This window comes from Elephas maximus, chromosome 3 (genome assembly GCF_024166365.1).
Source record: "Elephas maximus indicus isolate mEleMax1 chromosome 3, mEleMax1 primary haplotype, whole genome shotgun sequence".
NCBI classification, from domain to species: domain Eukaryota; kingdom Metazoa; phylum Chordata; class Mammalia; order Proboscidea; family Elephantidae; genus Elephas; species Elephas maximus.
Window position 1 is genome coordinate 82,915,562 of NC_064821.1, and position 23,161 is coordinate 82,938,722.

Here is a 23,161-nt window from a genome sequence, read left to right on the forward strand (position 1 = left end):
GCAAACAGTAAACGCCCCCACTGCTAACCAAAAGGTTGGAGATTCAAGTCTACCCAGAGGTGCCTTGCAAGAAAGGCCTGGTGATCTACTTCTGAAAAAGACGCCACTGAAAACCCTAAGTCACCATAAGTCAGGATCAACTAAAGGCATCTGGTTTTTAACACTTAGAAGACAGATCTTGACTACAGATAGAAATTTGAGTCATCAGTATATAGATGTTACTGGAAACTAAGTGAATGGATGCAATTAATAAAGTAATGGAGAGAAGAGGGTGTAGCACAAAAGACAGGCAAGAGAATGTAAGTCCTCACTCAAAGAACACTTGAGGTGAAGTGGCCAGGGAAGAGCCAAAACACTGAAGTGCACCAAAGCTGATGGGGAAAAAAAATAATAAATTTGAGGAAGAAGGAATAATCATGAACGTGAAATGCTGCTGGTAGGGTCTGAAAATTGCCTTCCTGATGTTAGCAGCTAGGAAGTGACTGGCGACTCCAATCAGCATTTTCAGAGCTCTGACACGTACTGTGTGATCTGGACAAGTTTCTAAACCTTTAAATGTCAGTTTTCTTTATTTCTAAAATAAGGAGACTATTATAAACTTCTCATGAGTATTCTGAGGATTAAATGAGATGATATAAGTAGCAATAATAATAAAAGTAACATATATGAATGTAGCATACACAGCACTCCTACCATGTGCTAGACACCGTGCTCAGCTCTTTCATACAGATTACCTCACTTAACAAAAATCTTGAGACTAGGTACTATTATTATCCCCATTTTGAGATGAAGAAACTGAGGCTTATTCTTGAGTGATAGAGACTAAAGCCAGAAAGCTTTAGTGAATTAAGATATGAAAGTTTACATAACCTTAAGTTTATATAGTTCAAAAAGCTTGAGTATGAAGGGTAGGCAGGAGATTGAGTGGTTTAGGATTTAATTTTAAGGTTTCAAGAAAGGAAACTTCTAAGCAGATTTAAATATGAAAGGAGTCAGAAGAAAGAAAGGTTGAAGGCAAAGAAAGATGCAGTTCAGAAATTTAGCCTTAGGCAGAAGGAAGAACAGGAAAATACCGGTTTAGTTTCAAGTAACTCGGTTTGCTAGCAGGAGAGTGAGATAAATCTCCTCTAATGATTTCTACTTTTTCTTCTAAGTAGAAGTGAGGCTATATGCTGAGAATAAGAGGGTAAATGGGGTGGTCAGAACCCTGAAAAGAGAACAGGTTTGACATAAGACATCACAGAGATTAGGGCAACGAAATGACTAGGTATTGAAGGCCCAAAGGCAGCAATCTGTATCATCTGGGGTTTCTCCAGCAGGGCTCAGTAGAGCTAGTACAGGCAAGAGGAGAGAGGTTAGTTTGATTCAACAAGATTTGGGACTTTGCCCAGACAGAGAAAAAAGGGCAACAGGGCAAGGGAATAGAGGATGATGGCAAGAGAATGACTGAAGTTAAGTGATAGGCTAAGAAAAATTAAGCTAGATAAGGGAGGAAATGAAAATAGGTCTCCATGTGGCCAAAGAACAGAACTAGTGGGGATAATCAAGGGTCTGACAGAAGGAGAGATTTTGAACAAACTTGCACGTCTTCCTTTATAAATCAGAGATGGAGCCTCTCTGGGTGATAACAAGACCCATGGTGTGGTGGTGGGCCTAATTGGTTTCAGAGAACAACTGGAAAAGTGAATGGAGATCACTTGAGTTGAAGAGGTAAAGAAAATGAAGTTCTGACGTGCTGGGAAAAAATCATCCCTGTGAATACTGATGTCACTCAGAAAAAGGGTAGAACTTGGTGTGGAAATGAAGTGTGTGCCAGGACCCAAATGATAAAGAGAAGTTCTTTAGATAAGAAGAGTGAAGGTAGTAGAGCCCCTATGCCAGAGAGTACAGGGGCTTTAAGAAGATGGAGAAGTAATGGTCTGGAAACACAGGTTTGTAAAAAAAAAAAAAAATACAGTCACCCTCACCTCTCTCCTTTGGAATGTGAGGGGTATAGAAAAGTAAGCAGCATCCATTTAAAAGACTTCCAGGTCATCAACAGATGACTGCAGAAGCAAAAATATAGACAATGGAATATTATACAGCCATAAAGAGAAATGAAGTTCAGATACATGCCACGACATGGCTGAACCTTGAAAACATTACGCTAAGTGAAGTATGTCAGACACAAAAAGACAAATATTATATGATCCCACTTATATGAAATTCCAAAATAGGCAAATGTATAGAGACCAAAGTAGGTAAGTGGATACCAGGGGCTGGGGATAGGGGGGAATGGGAAGTTAGTTATTGCTTAATGGGTAGTGAGTTTCTGTTTGGGGTGATGAAAAAGTTTTGGAAATAGTGGTGATGGCTGGACAACATTGTGAATGTAATTAACGTCACTGAATCGTGCACTTAAAAACAGTTAAAATGGCAAGTTTTATGTTATATTTTACTATAACACATTTTTTAAACGGGGGTAGGTGGATCCAGAGCAAGTGATAGGTAGGCTCTCCAGGACTCGGGAGAGCGCCTGGCTTCCATTTAAGGTCAGGACATAAAAAATATTCAGTAAAATGGGTAACAGTGTAAGGAACAACAGTTTCAGAGAACAAGTGGAAAAGTTTAAGAGGTAACAAACAAGCAGGGCTGGGAAAGAGAAAGAGGAAGCCAGATCAGCATAGGAATAACAGTACAGGAGAGGACAGATGATTAGCAGGTTTATCCGGCCATAAAGCTATCAAAGAATTAGTCGTAGCAGTTCCCTGGTGGCTAGGGAGTTAGGACTAAAGTCTTGAAAATGGTTTGATTAATTTTCTTCATTTACAGATTTGGGGAAGGTGTGTGGTAAAATTAGTTCCTTTATGCGGTCTTTGGCCTTGGTTCTTTGAAGAAAAAAAAAGTTTGAGAGATTTTTCTTCTAAACCCAGAGGACTTACATTTGCCCTGGTTTTCTACCCTTTGTCCAGGTTGATGGACATTTCCTGGGTAAGCTGTAAACAACTTGTGGTTTGATATTATTTGTTTGGCCCTGGGCTGGGGCCTGCCCTGTGATTGGTCTATTTTATGCACCTTGCAGGAATTAATCAATATACTTATGCAAATGAAGTAACTATAATTAAATATGTAAATGAAGTATCTGTCATCTACCAACAGGGGACTGGTCAGTTTGCAGCCCTGGTGGGAGGGGCGTGCCTTGAAATTAATGAGGAGGTTGCTTACACACCTACTCCCCTCACTCGCCAACTATCACATTATCCGACGTTTCGCATTTACAACAATAGTAAAAAATCTGTTGTTGCTGTTAGGTGCCGTGGAGTTGGTTCTGACTCATAGCGACGCCATGCACAATAGAACCAAACACTGCCCAGTCCTGTGCCATCCTCACAATTATTGCTATGTTTGAGCCCAGTGTTGCAGCCATTAATGTCAATCCATCTCGTTGAGGGGCTTCATCTTTTTTGCTGACCCTCCACTTTACCAAGCATAATGTCTTTTCCAGGAACTGGTCCCTCCTGATAACATGTCCAAAGTATGTGCACAAAGTCTCGCCATCCTTGCTTCTAAGGAGCATTCTAGCTGTGCTTCTTCTGAGACAGATTTATTCGTTCTTTTGGCAGTCCATGGTATATTCAATATTCTTTGCTAACACCATAATCCAAAGGTTATCAATTCTTCTTCAGTCTTTCTTACTGTCTGGCTTTTGCATGCATACGAGGTGACTGAAAATACCATGGCTTGGGTCAGGTGCACCTTAGTCTTCAAAGTGACATCTTTGCTTTATAACGCCTGAAAGAGGTCTTTTGCAGCAGATTTGCCCAATGCAATATGTTGTTTGATTTCTTGACTGCTGCTTCCATGGATGTTGGTTGTAGAATCCAAGCAAAATGAAGTCCTTGACAACTTCAGTCTTTTCTCAGTTTATCATGATGTTGCTTGTTGGTCCAGCTGCAAGGATTTCTGTTTTCTTTACGTTGAGGTGTAATCCATACTGAAGGCTGTGGTCTTTGATCTTCATCAGTCTAAGTGCTTCAAGTTCTCTTCACTTTCAGCAACCAAGGCTGGGTCATCTGCATGTTGTAGGTTGTTAATGAGCCTTCCTCCAATCCTGATGTCATTTTCTTCTTCATATAATCCTGCTTCTCAGATTATTAGCTCAGCATACAGACTGAAGAAGTATGGTGAAAGGATATAACCCTGATGCACACTTTTCCTGACCTTTAACCATGCAGTATCCTCTTATTCTGTTTGTAATACTGCCTCTTGGTCTATGTACAGGTTTCGCATGAGCACAATTAAGTGTTTTGGAATTTCTATTCTTTGCAATGTTATTCAAAATTTGTTACGAGCCACACAGTTGAACACTTTTGCCTAGTCAATAAAACACAGGTAAACATATTTCTGGTATTCTCTGCTTTCAGCTGAGATACATCTAATATCAGCAACGATATCCCTCGCTCCACGTTCCTCTTCTGAATCGGTTTGAACTTCTGGCAGTTCCCTGTCGATGTACTTCTGCAACTGCTTTTGAATGATCTTCAGCAAAATTTTGCTTGGGTGTGATATAAATGATATTGTTAAATAATTTCCACATTTTGTTGGATCACCTTTCTTTGAAATGGCCACAAATATGGGTCTTTCAGCCGGCTGGCCAGGAAGCTGTCTTCCAAACTTCTTGACATAGATAAATGAACACCTCCAGCGCTGCATCTGTTTGTTGAAATATCTCAGTTGATATCCTGTCAATTCCTGGGGTCTTATTTTTCGCCAATGCCTTCAGTGCTGCTTGGATTTCTTCCTTCAGTACTCTTAATTCTTGATCATATGCTATCTCCTGAAATGGCTGATCATCAACCAATTCCATCTGGTACAGTGACTCTGTGTATTTCTCCCATCTTCTTTTGATGCTTCCTGCGTTGTTCAATATTTTGCCTGTACAGTCTTTCAGTATTGCAACTTGAGGGCTTGAATTTTTATTTCAGGTCTTTCAGTTTGAGAAATGCTGATCATGTTCTTCCCTTTTGGTTTTCTAACTCCAGGTCTTTGCACATTTCATTATAATACTTTGTCTTCTTGAACTGCCCTTTGAAATCTTCTATTCAACTCTTTTATTTAATCATTTCTTCCATTTGTTTTAGTTAGTCTACATTCAATAGCAAGTTTCTGAGTCTCTTCTGACATATATTTTTGGTCTTTTCTTTCTTTCCCATCTTTTTAATGACCTTTTGCTTTCTTCATGTATGATGTCCTTGATGTCATTCCACAATTCATCTGGTCTTCAGTCATGAGCGTTCAGTACATCAAATCTCTTCTTGAGATGATCTCCAAATTCAGGTGGGATATACTCAAGGTCATTTTTTGGCTCTCATGGACTTGCTCTAATTTTCTTCAGCTTCAACTTGAACTTGCACATGAGCAATGGATGGTCTGTTCCACAGTCGGCCCCTGGCCTTTTTCTGACTGATGATATTAAGCTTCTCCATCATCTCTTTCTACAGATTTAGTTGATTTGATTCCTGTGTTTTCCATCTGTCGAGGTCCACGTGTATAGGTGCTGTTTGTCCATATGTATAGTCTGCACGCATCTGTCAGTTTGTCCTACTGTGGTGGCTTGCATATTCCTGTGATGCTGGAAGCTATGCCACCAGTATTTCAAATATGAGCAGGGTCACCCATGGTGGACAGGTTTCAGCAGAGCTTCCAGGCTAAGACAGACTAGGAAGAAGCACCTGGCCGCCTACTTTTGAAAAAATTTGCCAGTAAAAATCTTATGAATAACAGTAAAAAATCTACTATCCAACTATCTTGTGTATTAATGATGCATGTCTGGCAGCAATGAATGCTGAGGTGTGGGGCGAGAGTAACAATGGCTGTGATGGTTAAAGTTATGTGTCAGCTTCACTGGGCCCTCTCAGTGGTTTGGCAGTTATGGAATGATGTAATTTAGCAGCTATGTAATGATGTAATTTAGGAGCTATGTAATGATGTAATTTAGCAGCTATGTAATGATGTAATTTGGTAGCTATGTAACGATGTAATTTGGTAGCTATGTAACGATGTAATTTAGTAGCTATGTAATGATGTAATTAGGCAGTTATGCAATGATGTAGTCACCCTCCATTTTGTGATCTGATGTGGTCGTCCTTCATTTTCACATAACACCAATTTTCACAAAACAACCTGGTCTTTGGAACCTAACCATGTCGATAAGTAAGGATTGTGGGTATATGCAGCCAGTCCCAAAGAGGTTTGGGTGAAGAAGTAGAAGAAAAGAGACAGAAGCAGCAGATACAGAGGAGGCAAGAGACCTCCTGAAAAAGCTACAACACAGGTCAAGGGCTGTAGCGCTGAAGACAGAGAAAGGCCTGCAAGGGGCTCTGAGGCAGAGCCAGTGGTAACAGGCTTGAAAGAGGTCCTGTTGCAGAGTTGGTAGTGACGACAGAAACCTGCTACTAGGAATGCAGCTAAGAGAGCTGAAGAAAATGCTACACTGGCTATGAGCTGGGTCAGTCAGCAGTGAAGAGGCTGACAGCAGGAAGGCTGAAGGTAGAGAGGCCTGTCTTCAGGGGGCTGAGAGTGGGCCAGCACGGCAGAGAGTAGGGCCTGCTTGCTTTCATGGCCAAGAGGAGCACTGAGACAGCTGTCCTTCACTGAAGAAGGGAGGGATGTGCTTTGCACATCAGGGAGGCCTTCCAGACTTCACCTACATGCTTCCTGACCCTGAACCTGCATTGTAGCCTGTTGAACCTGACCCCCAGTTGCACCTTGTTGCTTCCTTAATGAACCACTTAAGTCCAAGTATGGTCTGTGAGTTCTCTGTGGCCACTGTAACGAATTATCGAACCTAGCAGAGCAGGGTGCCATGGGAGGGACAGCTCCTGTCAGAATTGGTAAAAAGGTTGGAGAGTGGAAATATGTCTAACTTCCACTGAGTAGGAATCAGCTTTGTGCTGATGGTGATTCTCATCATTCCCCCATGATGACAGACAGGATCTGATCCTACTATTATCATTTCACATGGTGTGTGCAACCATGGAGTACCTACTAAATGACTGGCATTATGTGAAGTACTTTACACATACTATATCAAACTTTACACCTTCCTTCATTTTATAAATGAGGGAACTGAGACTCATAGAGATAAAGTGACCTGCCCACGGATATATAGCTAATTTTTAGTGGCAGTGAGGAACCCAGGCTTCTTTTCAAATCTAAACTACCGTGGTAAAATGGAAAACACAGAATTCAAAATGAGAGCATCTTTGGTCACTTTTCACCTGTGAGATCTTGTACATTTCTTAACTCCACTAAGCCTATCCACCAAATGAAGTTATCAAAAAGATCAAACAACTATAAAACAAATCTTAGTAGTTATTTTTTTTAACCTAAAATTGGCCTATATGGGAACTTAATTTCAAATGTGTAATTTCTTTCCCATTTATTTTAAACAAAAATCCAAAGCTTTTGAATTAATGCTTGTAAATTTTACAGGTAGGAAACTGAGGTAGGGAGCAAGGACATACAATTTACGGCTGTCTAGTACCCCTAGATAGAGCCTTGGTGGCACAGTGGTTAAAGCACTTGGCAGCTAACTAAAAGGTTGGTGACTTAAAGCCACCAGCCGCTCTGTGGCAGAAAGATATGGCAGTCTGCTTCCATTAAGATTTACAGCCTCAGAAACCCTATGGGACAGTTCTACTCTGTCCTATAGGGTCACTATGAGTCAGAATTGACTCGATGGCAATGGGTTTGGCTTAGTTTTAGTGTCCCTAGAATCAAGTCCAAACTTCATAGTTTCCAAGCCTTAATACTATGGCTCTAGCCCATCTCTCTAATCCTACCTCTCACTACTGACTTACACAAATAAAACATTCAAACCTGTGGTGACTTTCAATTTTTAACGCACCCTACCCTATGTTTCCTCTACTTTGTATCTTCACCTAAATAATTCATTGAATTTGTTCTCTAAGACCCAAATGAAATTCATCAGTACGATGTCTACCCTTGTTTTCAAATGTTGAGAAATGGTACCTCCCTCCTCGGAACCCCTATATCACTTTGTTTTTACCTAGAGTACTAATTAAATTCTGCCTTATAGTTTAGGTAAGCATGAAAATGTTTCATTTCTGCTAGCAGGGCATGCGGTCCATTCTTCTAGCAGTGTACAAGTTTCTTAAAGGTAGGGGGAAGGGAACTAACATTTACTTAGCATCCATGAAGTACCAGTTACTTTTCTAGTGATTTTATATGTATTATTTCATATAATCATTGTGACACTTTATGAAGTAAGAATTTATTTTTTATAGATAAGGGCACTGATGCTCACAGAGGTTAAGCAATTTGCTTACAGTTATAAGGCTAGTAAGTGGCAGAGCCTGGATATGAATTTTAGTCTTTGTAACCCCAACGCCTAGGCTCTTCCCACTATACTCCTGCCAGAAACCATAGGTATACCCTCACTGCTTTACCTGATTGTTTCCTATCCACCCCCTGATCGTCTGAGGAAAAACCTCCACTACTTTTTGCCACCAAGTATTAGCAGAAAGAATTCTATATAGGGTATTTGCCCTCCTACTTTCTAGGACTGAGAACAGTCTCTTCAGAACAAGCAGTGATTAATATGAGTCCTGAATAAAGATGAAAAGATCAGAACTCTGCTTCCAGAAAGGAAAAGTCAAAAACCATTACTTTTCCACTCCCGTGTTCAAAAACTCCTCCTCCCTGAGGTCTATGCAACCTGGCTATATCACACTCTATCCCTCCCCCCTCATCTGTCATCTACCACCCTCCCGATGAAACCCTTATTTTCACTGTACCTGGGTCACAATCTTCCTCTTTTCCCCACATACTTTCATCCTAAATCACTAGCCACATAGATGACTCATTCAATACATTAGCTTCACAGTTCCTTGTCACACTCATCTCTGCTCTACTTAAGCTACCCATAGAATGGTTCTACATCAGACAACTTAACTCCAATATTCCACTTTCTGACCACAACCTCCTTTTATTCTAGCACACTCCCACTGCCTCATTGATCTAAGAGAGTATATTTTCGAGCCCAAAACTAAACCTGTCGTCCAGTGTTCCGTGTTAATGTCACCCTAGTCACCTAAGCCAAAAACCTCGGCATCATGCTGGACCCCTTACCCTCTCACCCACACATCCAGTCAATCACAAAGCCTCACACACTTTCTCAAATTCATTTCTTTCTTTTCATCCCTATGACCACAGAAGGATCTTTTTAAAATGTTACTTCAACATGCCAAATAAAAACATTCCAGCGATTCAATTACTGAATTACAGATACTTATTATTTTTTTTTTTATGTATATATAAGGTCCACCATGACCTGGCATCTGCCAGTATTCTGAGCCTTACAACTTACCCCTTAGATCTTCAGTGTTGTATTCTTAGCGGTCCCACACTGCTTTATTATGCAAGCCATTCCTTTTCTCACACTGATGCCTTTGCTTAAGCTATTTTCTCTGTAGCACACTTTCTACTCATCTTTGCCTGGCATGCTCCTACTTACCATTAAAGATTTGGGTCAGGTGTCATCTCTTGTCAAAGCCTGCAGTCAACTCTTAAGCTAGTCTAACTGTCTTCACCTTTGGGCAACCACATATCATATGCATAGCTCTCAACTTCTATTCTGATGTGATCTATTTTAGCATCTAATTTACCAACTCCATAAGGATTGAAAATGAGTCTTTGTATACACAACTAAACGCAGTATGTACCATGGTGCCTGACACATAATAGGTATACAAGTGTAGAATATGTTAAGTTTAAATTTTCAGTGGAATATTCACACCAGTTTTTTTCTCACAGAGTTTAGTATCCCCTGCCTTTAACTCTATGCCTTTTGAAGGGGAAGAACCATTGCCTTTCTTGGGTCTGTACAGTTCTGTATAAAATGGTAGTATACAAATTTTTAGCCAACTTACATAAAAGAGAAACAGAATTTGCATAAACATATCAAAAATCAAAACATACGTGTTGCGAATTTCAAAGCCATTGACCAATTTGAAAAACGAAGACATCAAAGACAAAAATAAAGAACCAATTCTACTGCTGGTATGTGCTTGTCCACATCTACGTTATAAACAGTGAAACTCTGCTTAGAACTTGAACAGTCCTGGATATGAGAGCTTGGCATTTTATCTACAAGGCCATCACATCTCTGCTGGGCTCAAAAAATTACTAACCTGCAGGGTGGCTTACGTAGAGATTTAGAGGGTTGGTAAAAGATCCTTTTTAAAAACAACCCCATATACCACCAAGGTTAAGGGAAGAAAAAGCAAGTAAAAAAATACTGCTGGTAAGTGAGCAATGAAAAGTGATCTTTTTCATAGTGATTTTGGGCCTTCTGCTGGCAGTCAGAAATAGAGCAAAGAGTTCAGTGTAATAAAGCATCTTCCTCTCCAACTAAATATTAAATTGTGCCTTGGCACCAAACAAGGTATCAATCTTTTGTCAGAGTAAAAATAATAAACTCTTCTGTTGGCATAGTGCTTTGCACTTTAAAACTCTTTGATATATATTAATTCATTTGATAAAGTGCTCATGGACATTAAAAAGGGGGGACCCATAAAATAGGATGAAACAGGACCTCTTTTACTTCTCTTGAACAAACAGTAGTAGTAGTAGTAGACATCCTTTTTTTTCTTAAGTTCAAAAACACATCACAGAAATAAGGAAGGGAATAGAGTAGTACTTTTTATTTAAGCAGGTCAATTCTTGGGGCCAAAGAACTTCTCAGAGAAACTTACCTAGGTTTTGTCACTTTGCTCACATTAAGAAGCTTTCCTTTAAAGAGGATATAGAGCCCAACAAGAGAAGAGGTCAGAGAGCCACAGCATATGACGGATAACTGAAGGAACTGGAATTGGTGGGCAGAAGACAAGGCTCGGGGGACTTGGCAACTATCTTCAAATATCCGAACATCTGTCCACAAGGGAAAAGAATTTGGAAGAATAGAAGGCAGGTGTTTCTTTCAACCTGAAAAAATTTCTCAAAACCAAAGCCGTCCAGGAACAAAATGGGTTTCCTTGGGAAGCGATTTGTTTCCCATCATCGGAGGTGTTCAAATAGGTTGGTCAAATTACTACGGTGGTTTTTGGGATTTCAAAGATACTTTGGCATGGGATGGAAGAGACGAACCCTAAGTGACTTTTAAATTCCCTTCCAGTCCGGAGATATTCTCGGGTTGACCCATCACCTGGAAGCCCCTTTCGCTCGTCTAGGTGTGGCCCACAGCAGAGCCCACGTGTCCAGCCCTCCCGGCCGCCTGCTCATGGCGGTGTCCCGCTAAGGTTTGAACCTGCTCACCCCGCCGGTTTCCGGCCGGGCTCCGGGGCAGGCGGCACACTGAGCTGTCCCGACGCAGCTCTCGCCGAGGGAGCCCGGCCCGGAGGGAGCCCGGCCCGGAGGACGGCTGCTGACAGCTCCAGGCCCTTGGCGCCTCCGACCCTCGCCGGGCCACATCGGGTGCCGGACTTCAGGATTTCGGTCCCCGCCGGCGCTGGTGTCCGAGCAGACCGACAGACATGCACGCCAGCTCCCGGCCCTCCGCTCAAAGCCAAGCCTCCCCGGCCGACGCCAGCCCCGCCGGCCCGTGCACAGCGATCCCCGCGCTGACAGCTCCGCGGAGCCGGCCTCCAAAGGTTCCCTGTCCTTGGGTTTCCCGCGCCGGGGCCCCAGGGGCGTCCCTACTGCGTCAGGGCCGCCGGCCGGACAGTGGGCCCCGCCAGTCCGGCCGCAGATGCAGAGCCGCACGCCAGGGCTCCGGCCCGGCTGACAGCGGCCGGAGGAGGGCTGCGGCCGTGCGCGGTCCCGGCAGGCAGGCAGACCCCGACGGCGACCCCGAAAGACCGGCCGCCTGACACCCGGGCCTGGAGGGGCGGGGGCAGCGGCCAGGCAGGTCGCGCCGCCGCCTCCTCTCCCGGGGCGGCCCCTGGCGGCCCAGGCCCCTCAGGTCTCGGGGTTCCCTGGCAAGCCGAGGCGGTGGCAAAGACGCTTACCTGCCGGCGCGGCGGCAGCGACGCGGGGCGCTGCGAGGCTCACTCCCTTCCCGCCGCCATGTTTCCGCTGCGCAGGGAGGGAGGACGGGAGAAGGGGGAGGGCGCGGGCGGCTCCGGAGAGCGCCGGCGGCGGTGGGGGGTCGACCGAGGCGCGGCGGAGGCTGAGGCGGGGGCAGGGCGCGGGGGCCACCCTGCCTCCCTCCCTCCCTCCCGGCCCCGCCCCGCCCCGCCCCGGCCACCCCGCCCCGCCCCGCCCCGCCCCGCCCCGCGCCTCCCGCCCTGGGGCGGCGCGCCTCGGCCGTTGGGCTCGCGCGGGGGGCTGGGCGGCGGGCCGGGTGGAGGGCGCCTCCGTGCGGACTGGCCCGGGCAGCTCCCGCGGTACCCACCCTCTGCCCGGTGGGGGGGCCAGGCCAGCGCTCGGACCGGTCCCCCTGTCCGCATGCACGCACGGGTAACCCGAAGCCTGGAAAGGGCTCGGGGACACGGGCTCGGGTTCCAACCCCGCCGCTGCAGATAACCCGCTCTGAAACCTCGAGTAAGACCCGTTGTTGGAGATGCGTGACCGAAAGCGGTCAGGTCTTGGCCGCTGCGCGGGAGCCTCGGGCCGAGCCCAAGAAAGGCAAAGAGGGGTCCTTCCGGGGGCTCGAATCCCTGCCCTAGTGATGACTGGCTTTGGGATAACCTTGAACGAGTGACCTCGCAGCTCTACCCTGGGCCAGATGAGGGCCCTCATCTCAAACATGATAGTACTTATTTCGGAGGATTGTTGTGAATCAAATTTGGAGTAGTGCCGGGCACGTAGGAAGTAAATGCTCAATAAGTTTCCACGGTGCCTTCATTGATTGACCCATTCAACAAGTACGAATTGAGTTCCTTTATGTGCCAGGCACTGCACGGGTCATTCATTCAGTGCTTATCAGCACTCGTTGCTGCACTCTTCTGTTTAATCACTACACCCACCCTGTATTATCCGGATTTCACCAGTGAGGAAGCAGAAGCTCCAGGAGGTAAAGTTGCTTGTCCAAGATCGCCCAGCTAGTAAACGAGAGGAGATTCCTGAAGGGAGTAGTCAGCTCTGTTAGAGTGGGTCAAAGGAGGTAGCCCAGAGGCAGACACATTCAAGCTGGTTCTTGAGAGAGTTTGCACAGGGAAAGCTAGTTTTCTGGCAGAGGGAAAGTGTACGCAAAGGCATACAGGTATGATACCCTATGGCTGGATATGGGAGTCATGCTGGTAGACCTGGGAGGAGGCAGTGGGAGTGGAGAAGAGGGAAGTTTGGATGCAGATTATTTTAACCAATTACTAACCCCTCTGAACCTCCTGTGTCATTTTGTCGTACTTTGGTGGCTTGTGTGTGTAGCTATGAGGCTGGAAGCTATGCCAGTGGTACTTAACTTCACAGCAGAGTGACTTATAGTGGACAGGTTTCTTCGGAGCTTCCAGACTGAAACACACTAGGAAGGAAGGCCTGGTGATATACTTCTATGAAAACTCTATGTATAATAACAGACAATTGCCTGATACAGTGCTAGAAGACGAGCCCCCCAGGTTGGAAGGTACCACACAAGAGCCACAGCAGTGGACTCAAACACACCCATGATCGTAAAGATGGCACAGGACTGGGCAACGTTTAATTCTGTTATACATAAGGTTGCCATGAGTCGGAGCTGCCTCGACGGCAACTAACAGCAATGGGTACAGTGATGACGATACTGAAGTTAGAGAACAAAAGGAGGCCACCTCATGGAAGGAGGGCCTTGCATGTCTGGATAAAGAACTTAGAATTATTTTGTAAGCCAATTGTTTTCAACGTGCAGTACAGGGACCCCTGGGTGTCCCTGAGAGCCTCTCTGGGATCAGTGAACTCAAAATTATTTTCATAATACTAAAGGTTATTTGGCTTTTTCATTCTCATTCCCTCATGAATGTAGAGAAGTAGTCCATAGGATATAGGACATATGATATTGCAACAGATTAAATGCAGAAACAGATTTTAGAATCCAACTGTTTTAAGCCAGGCATTAGAGATTGCACAAACGTTAAAAAAAAAAAAAAAAAAAAACCCTGCTCTTATTGATTTTTTGTTTTAGAAAACTTAGTTATTTTTCATTGAAAACATGTTAACACATAATGGGTTTACTGTAATTTTTAAGCAAATTAAAAAAACTTTAAAAATTTTCTCAGTCTTACTTTCTAATCGATGGAAATGACCAGCCACACATACAAAAGCTCTTCGAGGTCCTCAGTAATTCATAAGCGTGAGAGGGGTCCTGGGACCAAAAGATTTACAAATGCCTGCCATAGGTACAAGTAATAAGAAGCTATTGGAGAGTTCTAAGCAGGGAGATGACTTAATCAGATTTGCATTTCAGAAAGAGCTTTTCAAGACCCAAGCTAGTCCTTGAGGAATGAATTCACAAGGTCCAGGCATTCCAGGCAGAAGGATAGAAACACAAAAGGGAAGGGCTGGTAAGCAACAGAGCTAGGACCCAAATGACTCTAGTCTCTTTATTTCTGATTTGGTATCGCCTTGCCATCTGATGGAGTCCTGGGTGGCGCAAATGGTTAAGCCTAAAGATCAGCAGTTCAAACTCACCCAGAGGTACCTTGGAAGGAACACCTGGCCATCTGCTTTCGAAAGGTCACAGTCTTGTAAACCCTATGGAGCGGTTCTCCTTTGCACACATGGGCTTGCCGTCGCTTGAAATCAAATCCGTGGCAACTAACAACAAAAACAATGTCCCTGACCTGTAAGCACCAGGGCATGTACCCCACTTTATACCTTTATTTCCACCCTGCTTTGTGTAGTGAGGGTTCTGATTCTGTTTCTGACCCAGTGTACCTACCTTTCTGCTGCTCATTTTCTGAGAAGCGTCAAGTCAGAGAGGCAGATGAGAGGAAAAGAAGAGGTTACCAATGACAATGTGGGCATGGGAATCGTGGCAGGGGGTCCCCCAACACTACACAGCCCAGGGCATCCTTCAAAGACTTCTAGGGCTCTTGAAGTGAGTGAGAAGGAAAACAATTGTGTCAAAATCTCTGCTAGCCGGGAAGTTTCATTTGGAGATAAACTCCCCAGAGGGTGTATTCCTTTAACATAAAAAATAAAATTTAAAAAAAGGTATCCATTTCAGATGAAAATCTATTAAAGATATAAACTCTCTAACCATTCTAAGGAAACCCTGGTGGTGTAGTGGTTAAGTACTACAGCTGCTAACCAAAGGGTCGGCAGTTTGAATCTGCCAGGCGCTCCTTGGAAACTCTACGGGGCAGTTCTACTCTGTCCTGTAGGGTCACTGTGAGTCGGAATCGACTCGACGGCACTGGGTTTGGTTTTGGTTTTTTAGCCATCCTAATTTAGATATACAGAAATAAATTTAATATTTTCTTGACCCATTATGAACATGAATTGGTAGCTATACCAGACTTTATTATTAAGAAATCCTCTTGAGCTCTTCCAGAGTGAAGGACTACCTTCCTCCTCATTACATGACCCCAGAATGTTATGTGTTGAGGTTCTCGTGACGGTTTCTTAAAGTTTCTGGTTGTGAACTGCCACTCTTCTTACTGTCATTTTCCCTTATCCCTTTTATACCTGCTTCTAATCTGCTGAGGAAACTCTGGGGGTGTAGGGGTTAAGTGCTATGGCTGCTAACCAAAACGTCGGCAATTCAAATCCACCAGGAACTCTATGGGGGAAGTTCTACTCCGTCTTACAGAGTTGCTATGAGTCGACTTGACGGCCACAGGTTTGGTTTTTGGTTTTGGTTAATCTGTTAAAGCTGACACAGTAAATAATCAAAGTTTACTGGAATCTTATCAAATAGCCCATCACAGAGCAAAAGTCTGAGTGACTGTCCTGGGATAAAACACTGGCAGTAGAGTGAGTGGTTGATTATGAGCTATGGAGATAGCCTTAACATCTCTGCCTTCAGTTCCCTCCTCTGTAAAATAGGGATAATCATACGTGGTACCTATCTCATCAAGTTCTTGAAAGGATTAACTCAAAGCATTCAGCTAATATCATCAGCCCTATCCCCAAACCTGTTTTTTCTTAGTTTCAGTTACATCAGACAATTCCATATGGAGTCCTGAAACACCGCAGGTTCAAAAACCAAACTCATGGCTTTCCATCTTAAACTTTTTCTTTTTATCTGTGTTTTCCACTGCAGGTAACGGCAAAACCAGCCTCCCAGTCACCCAGGCTTAACACCATGGTTGTCGTTGTGTGCCGCCTAGTCAATTCCATCTCACCCTATAGACAAAGTAGAACTGCCCCATAGAGTTTCCTGGGCTGTAATCTTTATGGGAGCAGATTCTCAGGTTTTTTCTCCCATGGAGCCACTGTCCTTTCAGTTAGCAGTCAAGTGCTTAACCATTGCACAACAAGGGCTCCTTAAAAACCATGGTAGTGATTTTTTTTTTTAATAATTTTTATTGTGCTTTAAGTGAAAGTTTACAAGTCAGTCTCTCACACAAAAACCCATATACACCTTTCTACACACTCCCAATTACTCTCCCCCTAATGAGACAGCCCACTCTCTCCCTCCACTCTCTCTTTTCGTGTCCATTTCGCCAGCTTCTAACCCCCTCCACCCTCTCATCTCCCCTCCAGGCAGGAGATGCCCACATAGTCTCAAGTGTCCACCTGATCCAAGAAGCTCACTCCTCACCAGCACCCCTCTCCATCCCATTGTCCAGTCCAATCCCTGTCTGAAGAGTTGGCTTCGGGAATGGTTCCTGTCCTGGGCCAAAAGAAGGTCTGGGGGCCATGACCACTGGGGTCCTTCTAGTCTCAGTCAGACCATTAAGTCTGGTCTTTTTATGAGAATTTGGGGTCTGCATCCCACTGCTCTTCTGCTCCCTCAGGGGTTCTCTGTTGTGTTTCCTGTCAGGGCTGTCATCGATTGTAGCCAGGCACCATCTAGTTCTTCTGGTCTCAGGATGATGTAGTGGCTGGTTCATGTGGCCCTTTCTGTCTCTTATGGTTGTAATCACCTTGTGTCCTTGGTGTTCTTCATTCTCCTTTGATCCAGGTGGATTGAGACCAATTGATGCATCTTAGATGGCTGCTTGCAAACATTTAAGATCCAGATACCACTCTTCAAAGTGGAATGCAGAATGTTTTGTTAATAGATTTTATTATGCCAATTAACTTAGATATCCCCTGAAACCATGGTCCCCAGACCCCTGCCCCTGCTACCCTGGCCTTCGAAGCATTCAGTTTATTCAGGAAACTTCTGTGATTTTGGTTTAGTCCAATTGTGCTGACCTCCCCTGTATTGTGTGCTGTCTTTCCCTTCACGTAAAGTAGTTCTTATCCACTATCTAATTAGTAAATACCCCTCTCCCACCCTCATTCTCTCCCCCGTCTCGTAACCACAAAAGAATGTAAGACCATGGTAGTGATTTTTTAAAGTGCCTTCTTGTCCTCCACATCTAGTCAGTTTCCAAAGCCTACTGCCTCTCCCATGATCAAGGCCCCACTCCCTGCACTACTGGAGTTATGGCCTATCTCCTGATTCTCTCTTGGACTTGTCTCCTATGGCTGCTAGCATCATGTTACTACCCAGTTCATAAAACTTAGTCTTTGTTGCCTACAGAGCAAATTCCTAATTCTTTAACTTTGCATTCAAGACTCTCCATGATCTGGCTATGACCCTCCTGCCTAGATTTACATTGAAATCCTGGTGGTGTAATGGTTGAGAGCTACGGCTGCTAACCAAAAATTTGGCAGTTCGAATCCACCAGGCGCTCCTTGGAAACACGGTTGCTATGAGTCAGAATTGACTCAACGGCAGCAAGTCTTTTTTTTCCCCCCCCTTTACTTGCCTTTCGAGTCACTCGTAGTTGTCTACATCTGTCCTTTGCTGTTTTATTCTACATATGTCCTTTGCCACTCAGGGATGTTCCACACGCTGCTCCATCTTACTAGAATGCTGTCCTCTCCATTTCTGCTTGTCTAAATCCTATCTATCTTTTAAAAACTCAGATTTAATACTGCCTTCTTCATAAAGCCTTCCATAATCCTCCAGCTCGAAAAATAAAAACTAACGTTTATATACGGCTTGCTATGAACGAGACCCTCTTCTAGGTTTCTTATGTGTGCTATCTTATTTGATTCTTGGGGCAATTTAATTTTCACAACAAACCTACGTGGTAGGTATTATGATCGGATCTTTATAGATGAGAAAACAGGCACAGGGAGGCAAAGTAACTTGTCAAGGTCACACAGCCAACAAATTGTGGAAGCTAGAATAGGGACCCAGGCAGCCCGTCTCCAGAGGTCATGTTCTCAACCACAGCTTGAAATAAGTTCCCCTGCCTCCACTTTTGTTAGCTCCCATGGCAGGCCATACAAACCTTTCTTAGGGTCTTTATAACTTTCTACCTCATTATTGACTAGCATGTCTTATCTTGCCTACTTACACAATAAGTTTCTTAATAACAGGATCAGGGTCTGATCTACAATAGTACTTACTGAATTCCTTGAACCTCGTAGATGCTTAGTAAAAAAAAAAGTTAATGAATATACATTAGAACACTCTGTGCAATAAAAATGAATGATCTTGAGCAGATTGACAAACTATTGTCTGGGAGCTAAAGATTGGTTTTTACATTTTTAAATGATTGAAAAAATAGTAAAAAAAAATTTCATAACACATGAAAATTATATGACATTCAAATTTTAGTGCCTACAAATTAAAGTTTTATTGGAACACAGCCACACTTACTCTGGTTGCTTTTGTACCCTACAGTGGACCTTATGGCCTGCAAAGCCTAAAGTATTTACTAACTGGCCCTTTACAGAAAAATATGCCAAACCCTGATCTAGAGCTACATGTACTAATGTGAAAATATCTAGAAACAGTGTTGAACAAAAAAAAGGATATGCAGTATGATAATACTTAAATAAAGTTTTAAAAAAAGCAAAACGATACCAATTTTGTTTAGGGATACACACATGTTAGTCAAAGTACAAAGATATGCATGGAAATAAACACCAAATTCAGAATAGTAATTATCTCTAGGGGGCTAAGGTGGGGGCTGGAATGTTATCAGGGAGGAGTACACAGGGGATTTTAACTATTTGTAGGTAAGGTGGTAGATACTCAAGTTTTCATTGTATTCCTTTTTGTTTCAGTTAAGGACAACATAATGAAATATTTCATAAAAAGTGAATAAATGAAGTTCAAGGACTTTTTTTTTTTACTTCTGTTTTAGCTGCTCAGAAATGCTTATTATTTGACTTTTACCTATAGCTGTTACCGTGTAGTATAAATCCTGAGACTTATCCCTGCTAAAATGGGGTGGAATGGGTGCGAATGTCATTTAGAACACTGTGATAGTTGGGTTACATAAGAATATCCTGATTTATGATGCCTGTGTGAACAATGCTTCTTAAAAGGGAAGTCCACCTAAGCTGAGTTTGGGGCAAGGACCTTGTCTTAGTTACCTAGTGCTGCTATAACAGAAACACCACAGGTGGATGGCTTTAACAAAGAGAAATTTATTGTCTCACAGTCTAGGAAGCTAGAAGTCGGAATTCAGGGCGCCAGCTCCAAGGGAAGGCTTTCTTTCTCTGTCGGCTCTGGGGGAAGGTCCTTGTCATCAGTCTTCCCTTGTTCTAGGAGCTTCTCAGTGCAGATACCCTGGGTTCAAAGACCCGCTATGCTCCTGGTGCTTCTTTCTTGGTGGTATGAGGTTCCCATGTGTCTCTGCTTACTTCTTTCTTTTATATCTCAAAAAAGACTGTTTTAAGACACAACCTAGTCTTGTAGCTTGAGTCCTGCCTCATTAACGTAACTGCCAGTAATCCCACCTCATTAACATCATAGAGATAGGATTTACAGCACATAGGAAAATCATACCAGATGACCAAATGGTGGATAATCACACAACAGTGGGAATCACAGCCCAGCCAAGTTGACACACATTTTGGGGGGACACAATTCAATTCATGACAGATCCATCTCCACAAGGCTGGGCAGCAGTTATGGCAGCTGGGGCCGGATGACTTGTTCTGTCTTCAGACTAGGCCTTGGGTCCTTAGGCTGAAGGGAAGCCTCCTCCTATTGTCTGAGTATTGGTCTCAGTATCAGACTTACCATCTTTGGGAGGAAGAAATGGACAGAGTGTATTCTAGTCCTGATCTGCATCCTTGAGTCTCACTTAAATGCTAATTTTGTGGAACTTTATGGATTATTTGTCTTATGACTAGCCCTAAGGTTACAAAGACAATAGGACACAGGCTGAATCCAAGGGGCAAACAGGGAAACAAATATGTAAACAGATGATGAGAGAACAGGGTTATAAAGGCTTATGTTAGTTTTCTATTGCTGTGGAACAAGTTACCACAGATGTAACAGCTTAAAACAAAATAGCTCACAGTTCTGTAGGTCCGAAGGCTGGCATTGTGTGGCTGGGTTTTATGCTTAGGGTATCCTAAGGTTGAAATCAAGGTGTTGGCTGTGTTGGCTGGCTGCATCCTAATCTGGAGGTTCGATCAGGGAAAGATATGCTGCAAGCTCCCTTAGGTTGTTGGCAGAATTCATTTCCTTGTGATTGTAGGACAGAGATCCACATTGTCTTGCTACATTGTCAGCTGGGGATGACTCTCAGGTCCTTACCACGTGGCCCCCCTCCACCTCAGCAATGGAGAATCTCCCTCACATTGAATCCCTCTCACTCTTTGAATCTCTCTGATTTCACCTTCTTTGACCAGAGAAAACTCTCAATTTTTATTTTTTAATATAATTTGATTTTGTTGTTGTTGAGAATATACACAGCAAAACATATACCAATTCAACAGTTTCTACATGTACCACTTAGTGACATTGATTACATTCCCTGAATTCTCACCCACCTTTTCTTATGTGTTCCTCCACCATTGACACAAATTCTCGGGCCCCATAAGGCTCCTATCTAATCTTTCAGGTTGCTGTTGTCAATTTGATTAGATAGTTCTTAAATGAGCATAATGCTCAAGGCAGACATTTTTTTACTGGTGAAGCTAAACTATTGTTCGGTTTTAAGAAGACTTCAGGGGATATTTTTGGTTTAAGTTTTAAAGATTATCTCAGGGCAATAGTTTCAAGGGTTCAGACAACTTTCATGGCTCCGGTAAGTCTGGAGTCCATGAGAATTTGAAATTCTGTTTTGCTTTTTCCCCCACTTGATCAGGATTTTTCTATGGAATCTTTGATCAAAATGTTCAATAACGGTAGCTGGGCACCATTCAGTTCTTCTGGTCTCATAGCAAAGGAGGCTGTTGTTCATGGAGGCAATTAGCCGCACATTCCATATCCTCCTATTCCTGACTGTCCTTCTTCCTCTGTTGTTCCAGGTAAATAGAGACCAATTGCTGTGCATTGGTTGGCCACTTGCAAGCTTTTAAGACTACAGGAACTACACATTCAAGCTAGGAGATAGAACAGAGGCACTAGGCTTGTCATTAGGCCCATAAACTGGGATGTCCCGTGTAACCATGACCCTAAACCTTCAAACCAAGGAACCAAATCCCATGAGGTGTTTGGTCGTACATGATCAACCTCAGCATCTACTCTTCCTTTTTTGGTTGTTGTTGTAAATGTATCTATCACACAACTTTTACTAATTCAACTTTTTACAGGTCTACAACTTACTGACATTGACTACAATAATCACCTGTGCAGCCCTACACTTAATCAATGTGATATTTCCATCACTGTTAATTCTCTCTTTCCCCTTCCCTCCCATCAATGGTAACCACTAATCAACTTTGTTCTCTATACATTTGTCTTATTTTATATAAGTGAGGTCATACAATATTCGTCCTTTTGTAATTGACTTATTTCACTCAACTTAATGCCTTCCAGATTCATCCATGTTGTGAAATGTTTTGTGGATTCATCGTTATCATTGTGTAGTATTCCATTGTGTGTATGTACCATAATTTATCCCTACATGTGTTGATGGGCACTTAGGTTGTTTTGTCTTTTTGCTATTGTGAATAATGCTGCAGTGAACATGAGTATGCGTATGTCTATTCATGTAATGGCTCTCATTTCTCTAGGATATATTCCAAGGAGTGGGATTGCTAGAGCATATAGTATTTCTATTTCTAGTTTTTAAAGGAGGCACCATATCATTTTCCATATTTTTAGTTTTTTGAGGAACCACCAAACTGTTTTCCACAACAGCTATACCATTTTACATTCCTACCAGCAATGGGAACCCTGGTGGGATAGTGGTTAGGAGCTATGGCTGCTAACCAAAGGGTCAGCAGTTTGAGTCCACCAGGCACTCCTTGGAAACTCTATGGGGCAGTTCTACTCTGTCCTACAGGGTTGCTATGATTCAGAATCGACTCGACGGCAAAGGGTTTGCTTTTGGTTTGGTACCGGCAATAGGTAAGGGTTCCAGTTTCTCCACATTCCCACCAACATTTGTTGTTTTCTGTTTTTATTTATCTAAGCCATCCTAGTGGGAGTGAAGTGGTATCTCATTGTGGTTTTAATTTACATGTTCCTGGTGGCTAATGATGCTGAGCATCTTTTCATGTATTTAGTGGCCATTAGAATGTCCTCTTTGGTGAAATGTATATTCAAGTCCTTTGCCCATTTTATGATTGGGTTATTTGTCTTTTTATTGTTAAGTCTTCAAAGTTTTATACATATTTTGGTTATTAGGTTCTCGTCGGATATATGGTTTCCGAAGATATTCTCCCAGTTGGTAGCTTGTCTTTCCACTTTTTTGGCAAAGTCTTTCGATGAACAAAAGTTTTTAATTTTTGTGAAGTCCCATTTATTTATTTTGTCTTTTGCTATTTGTGCTTTTCTTATTATATTAGATAATCCATTGTTAAAAGCTAGGCCTGACCGTATTGCCCCTGCTTTCGCTTCTAAGAATTTTATGATTTTAGTTTGCATGTTTAGGTCCTTAATCCACCTTGAATTTGTTTTTGTGTATGGTGTAAGGCATGGATCCTATTTCATTTTTCTGCATGTGGAAATCCAATTTTACCAGCACCATTTATTGAAGATACTCTTCTTTCCCCATCAAATGGACTTAGCAACCATGTCAAAAATTAGTTGACCATAAATGTGTGGGTTTATTTCTGGATTCTCAATTCTATTCCATTGGTCTACGTGTCTATCATTGCAGCAGTACCA

General features: G+C 43.0%; 1 protein-coding gene across 6 annotated transcripts in view; it reads right to left on the reverse strand.

Annotated features, from left to right (window-relative positions):
- SCMH1 (Scm polycomb group protein homolog 1) overlaps positions 1 to 12,208 on the reverse strand; it is a 200,023-nt gene extending 187,815 nt beyond the window's left edge. For 5 of the 6 annotated variants that reach the window (XM_049878947.1, XM_049878954.1, XM_049878951.1 and 2 more), the window contains exon 1: positions 12,009 to 12,208. The gene's annotated coding sequence lies outside the window, so the exon portion shown is untranslated. Of the gene's footprint in view, positions 1 to 10,757; positions 10,933 to 12,008 lie in introns of all 6 variants that reach the window. The other variant, XM_049878946.1, reaches the window with a different exon arrangement.
- Positions 12,209 to 23,161: the final 10,953 nt, after the last annotated feature.